A 6,000-nucleotide genomic window follows, 5' to 3' on the forward strand; every position below is an offset into this window, starting at 1 on the left:
CTGAAGAACTCCAGTTAATGATATCTTTTATTAAAATTCTGTTGTCCCATTAACCTTTAAGTTTTTATTTGCTGAAAATGTCTTTACTCTGACTTGATTTTTTAAAGTTATTTTTATTTCTTAGAGAATTATATGTTGGCAGTTATTTTCTTTCTAGATTTTAAAGTAGTATCCCATTACCTTCTGAGTCCCATTGTTTCTTTTAAATATTGAGTAGTAAGTCACAGTATTGCTCTTTTGAAACTATTGTGCCCCTTTACTCCTCTGGTTGCTATGTAAGGAATGCTTTTTTAAAAAAATATTTACGATAATCAATGCCATTACATAGTTTAAAAACTTACTGTTTATCAAATTGTAAATTATACATTTTACTTATGCTGTACATGTATGGAAATATCTAGAATGTATATAGAATGTTCAATTCTTGTCAGTTGATTCATGTTTTTGCCTAATATATTATTATAATTTTTAAAATTTAGATATATTAAAACAAATCATTTTAGCATAAATATGTTTACAAGTTATATTAAAATATTTTTAATTGTATCGAACCTGATGGGTTTCCATTTCTTTAAATATTCCATAAACAGATATAATAAAAAAATTACTCATAGAATATTAATCAGTGTCTCTGTTTGTATTAACTTTGTTTTTAGATAGAAGAATAGACAGATAGGTAGGTAGGTAGATAGATAGATAGATAGATAGATAGATAGATAGATAGATGTTTTTGGTATATGTTCTTAGAAAGATCTTCCAAAGAGAATAAATAATAACAAATTCATATTCCCCAAGATATTATTATTCAGTAGCAGGATAAATGATCATTTTACAAAGTCACCTTATATAGTGGTTTTTCTAGTCTGTTCTCTTTTTTATACTAAGTTTATACTGAGATACTAACATTGTACACTTCTGAACCCATTATTTGTTGATGAAAGAGCTATGTGTTGTAATTGCCTTGCTCCCATCACAGTTCCTTGAATAGAGTAGAAGCTTGAAAAACATTTGTTGAATGAATAAATTATGATATGTTTGGATTAATCAATGAATGCCTTTGAATCTAGGTTTTCTGACTTAATGCTCTGTCTTTTAAATTACTTCCAAATGTATTATCTTTTTTCGACTGTCATATTAGTTTTACACTTATTAAAAACCATTTCCCTTCACTATAAATTTCCCCAAGTATAATGATTTTACAAGGTACAGACTGTATGAGGTATTGATTGACATACGGTCCGGTCTTTAGAGCTTGCCAGAGAATGCAGGTTATGGTGGAGACAGTGAGCACCCTGTTGAGATCAAAGTTACTAAATTCTTCAAGGCCAAGCTTTTTAAAAGTCTGTTTCTTGGCATAATATACCTTGTCTGCTTCTGAGTATAAGAGAGGATGAAATGTTTTATAAATTTACCATGAAAAATAGAAGAAAAGCAATATAAGTAAGTTGCCATTCTCTTACACCCAATGGCTGAAGAAGCATTGGTAGCAGGAACAGGCTAGAACAGACAGAGGAAGTAAGTGAGGCCATGCTCTGTCTTCCTCCCCACCTAAGAAGTCTTTAACATCTGATATTATTATAACCAAATGTGAATACAAATTATGAGATCATACAGAGATGTCATTAAGGGAGTTCACCAGCTGGTAGGAAGAGGGAGAGACAACAAAGTAAAATCAATAGCAGTTGCTGAAATATTAAACCTTTTCATGTTACAGTTGTTCCCAGGAGATTCATTTTGCCTATAGTTTTATTTCTCTTATTAAACTTTCTGATTTGCATAATCTTTTCCAGCATTGTATTGAGCAACTGATCAATTCCAGTGTCTTAAACATTTCCTCTTTCTGCATCTTTTCAGTCCAACTATTGCAGAGAATAAGCAATTCTGTAAGCATAAATTTGGCTACACTACAAGAGATGCTGACATGGAAAAAGAATGTATTAACCTTAATAGAAATCTTAGTGAAAATGTGAATACATTTTCTCTTATATAAAGAAATGTTCAATACTGGTAAAAAAATTTATATATTAAGTGTTGAGTTACAAGGGCTTTTCAAAATGTGTAGATTACCAAAACAATAAATAAATCTGACTGTTGGTTTTCTTTCTGATTTATTTTTATTTTTGGTTTTTTCTTTTTTGAACAAAAATATCAAAATATTTTTGTCGAGTTACAGGTTTACTTAATGGAACAAATCCTAGTATTAATTTTTATATAGTTTGCACTAAATTAGTCAGACCTCTTTTTGTTGCTTATACCCTAAAATATATTCAGTCTTTTTTTTTTTTTTTTTTTTTTTCAGTCTTTGGCATGTATTTGTACTGACAATAATCTTTAAGAACATTTTCAGCTAAAATGCTTTATGCTTTGGAGGAAAAATGCCAGCATATGAAGAACAGTATTGAGGAACCCAATAATCAGCATAATCCCCACCCTCCAAGCAGTTTCAAACAGATTAGGAGCTTCAGATAATAAACCCTAAGGGACTTACGTGATAAAACCATGTTGAAGAAAATTCATTAATACATCAATTTGTGAACATAAGCAGAATATTTTTGAGATGTTTGTTTACGTCCCATGAAAATTTTAACAATTAAGCCTTACATTTGAATGAACAAAAATTTGATCCCATTCAAGATCAATTATTTTCACAAAGCACATTTCTATCTTCTGTACCTTAGCAACATGTCAGCATAGAAACAAAAGAATTGGCATGTTACTGAAGTCTTTCCTACATTATTTTTAAAAAAGCAAGAAGCTATTTTAAACTGCAGAATGAATTAAATATTTAAATTTTCACTCAAGTATACTTTTTGAGATAGGGTCATTGGGATTTGGGGAATCAGGAATTACACATTATTGAAAAACTAAGGCTTGATTTTAAGATCACCATTGAAAGAAATGTAAACAAAGGCAGCAACCAAAGGGATAATAATGATAGTAAATTTAGTTTACTAAAGTCAAATTTTTCTGGTTCCCCAAGGACAGTGTTTTCTTTATGCATCCTATAGCAGCCAATCTTTCTTACTTTCTAGGCATTAGAAATTATTTATTTTCTATGAATGGTTTCCTGTACATTATTTCATAACATACAATAAAATTACCTAAGACTAAATCTGAAGTATTGCTACACCACTGGGAGAAGATGGCATTAGTAATAGGCACACAGTTCTCTGAAATATTGGAAAACAGAAGAAATGCAACTTTTCACAACACAACTAGCTAAGTTATAACCCCTCTTACCACCAAATTTTATATGACACGAATTTATACTTTTCAGTCATCAGGAGGAATAGGGACAGGTATACACGGACTCATTCTGGCAGAATGTCCTCTTGGTGTATTCATGTGGAATTTATTTCTATACACACACACCCACCTACCCTAGATTTTCCTCCCAAGCCAGGGAAAGATGGTGAGAATAAGATTATATAAACATAATTAAAAGACAGCTATCTTGGGTGCTAGGAGAAATGCAAATAACGGGACTAAGAGGAAAACTTGTAACAGAATATCTTATTTTCTTTCCTTTCATGAATCCTCCCACCCCAGCTTCTCTCTTTCTGTCTCCATTTGACTGATACCGTTACTCACTCTCCCTCCCCACCCCCACTGTACAGACCAACTCAGGAGTGTATAAATGCCATCTATTTCATTGTCAATTCGGTGCTAACCATTGCTGATAGATAAGTTTCACAGAAATAGTAAAACTTTTTAGATGAATCAATTAGAGAAACAAACAAACAAAAAGAACACTTCCGGAAGAACAGCTCATGTAGCCATGACCAATTACCAACTATTTTCAAATTCACAGATTTGACATAAAACAATTCCCAATCAAGTAATTTTATATTTTGTATGATTATATTTGATGATTTTCAGAGGGAAGGCAAAATCCTCTAAACTGAGTTCACACTAGACAGAACATTGGACTAGTGAATGGAACATAAAGGATAAACAATGCAAGTAATGAAACAGGGAGTAATTCATTAGTAAGTAATTCACATTGAGATAAACGACCCTACACATCATGAAGTAAGTTAGAAGTTCTATTCTTAACAGATATTTATTATCTCATTTTTCATAGAAGGTATGTGTATATCACAAACAATTGGAATTACATTGCTAACCCACGATGATGTTTTGAAGGTCAAAGCTCCCTCTTTGCCTAAACATTCATTTTTTACCCAGATAAAATGAATCCTAAAAAAGTAATTCTCTCCTTGTCTGAGATACAAACAGATATCAAATATCTTCTCAAATTGTTTATGTTCTACAAAAGTGTAAGAAGCACTTTCCTCTACTTTCTTCTCAGAGTCATTTCTCATAAACCAATGGATAACATGGCACCTTTTTTATTTACTTAGGGAAATGCATTGAGCATCTAACTACACTTTAGTCTCATTAGGAGAGAGTCTTTATTTATGTATTTGCATTATTGCCTGTCCCAGACCTATTCATTCTGATTGCAAGTAAATTTCAATGTACCTGACTCAGCTGGTTTCCTGACGTTGATGACTATTCACATTTCATGTTGGATATCTAATCTACAGAGTGACCCTGATGTAAATTAAATACTCTAATAACACATCATATGATACAAAAATATGCAGATGAGGAGAACCATTGCCTATGGAAAATATTTCTATAAGGTAGCTAAAGGCATAGCATGGCTGAGGCCTATGAGGAAAGGGAGGTTGCATAAAATAGTGCACTTTAGGGAGCAAATAGAGATATTTTGCATCTCTGGATCCTGAGATGCAATGGAATCTCAGGATGCAATGGATGCATAATGGAAACTATATTCACCTTAATCTGAATAAACATCTTTCATTATACAATTAATTTATTTTACTTAGACTCTGTTCATACTTCTCTTGCCTAAAGGAAATGACCAAAAGAGGAATATGTTCAATTATTTTCTTCATTTAGATACTTATAATTAGAAAATAATATTTCTATCTTCTAAAATGTTTTTATATGAGCTATAACTTAATTAAACAAACAGATATCTTGGTCTTTTCAAGTGGTCTTAGCAAAAAAAGTGACAGAGAAAGAAAGAAAAACATAAATCTAGTTACATCAGAAAACATTGCAAATACTACACCTAAACGTAATTAGTGAATTATTATGACTAAAATATGCATTTTATGAGATTTTTCCATATCCACAAACAGAAGTAAACACAGGAATTTTTAAATGCCTTTTTGGACTAACACTTTAATTTTGGAGGATGTGAGCCTGACAAGTTTTTCCCAAATATATCATAAAAAAATTAATGATTTGATGCATTTTAGCTATTTTTATAATTGGTGATTTCACATTTACAACAAAAACAAGCATTAGCACTTAATGAATAGTAACAATGCATTAGGCACAGTATTAAGCGCTTTACATTTTACATGCATTATGTAATTTAATTTCATAATAACCCTATGAGACTGTTACTAATGCCCTCATTTCACAAATGAGAACAACTATTTTCAGTCACAAAAATGATAGACATTATTTATATTAAATTTTTTTTCTAAGGGAGTATTTAAAAATCTGAGTTTTATTTATTTGTAAGATTACTAAAAGATCTAATTATTATATAATATACCATATACAGTTTGAGGATTATATATTAATAGAAATGGTTTTTCATTACACAATCCTAAAACGTTTAGCAGTTCAAAAAAAATTAACTATAAAATGTATTCCTCAAAGTTTTTCATATTTTCCAGTGCTGCTTCTCATGTTTCATGATGATTACCAGGGATTTTGTTTATCGCTCACAGATACTACTTTTTAGCTTTCTAAAATTCTATAGTTTTCTATAATCCTGAGCACAAAAATTGTATACAGTTTGATATAGTAGGAAAGCAGAATGTCCTCAATACACAAATACCTTGTTTATTTACATATTTTGAGGAAATTATATTCTTAGTGTAGTTTTTATGCAAAAATATGCAAAAAATGCATACACAAACACATACACACTCTAAACCCCTATAACAGGAA

This window comes from Chlorocebus sabaeus, chromosome 11 (assembly GCF_047675955.1).
Source record: "Chlorocebus sabaeus isolate Y175 chromosome 11, mChlSab1.0.hap1, whole genome shotgun sequence".
NCBI lineage: Eukaryota > Metazoa > Chordata > Mammalia > Primates > Cercopithecidae > Chlorocebus > Chlorocebus sabaeus.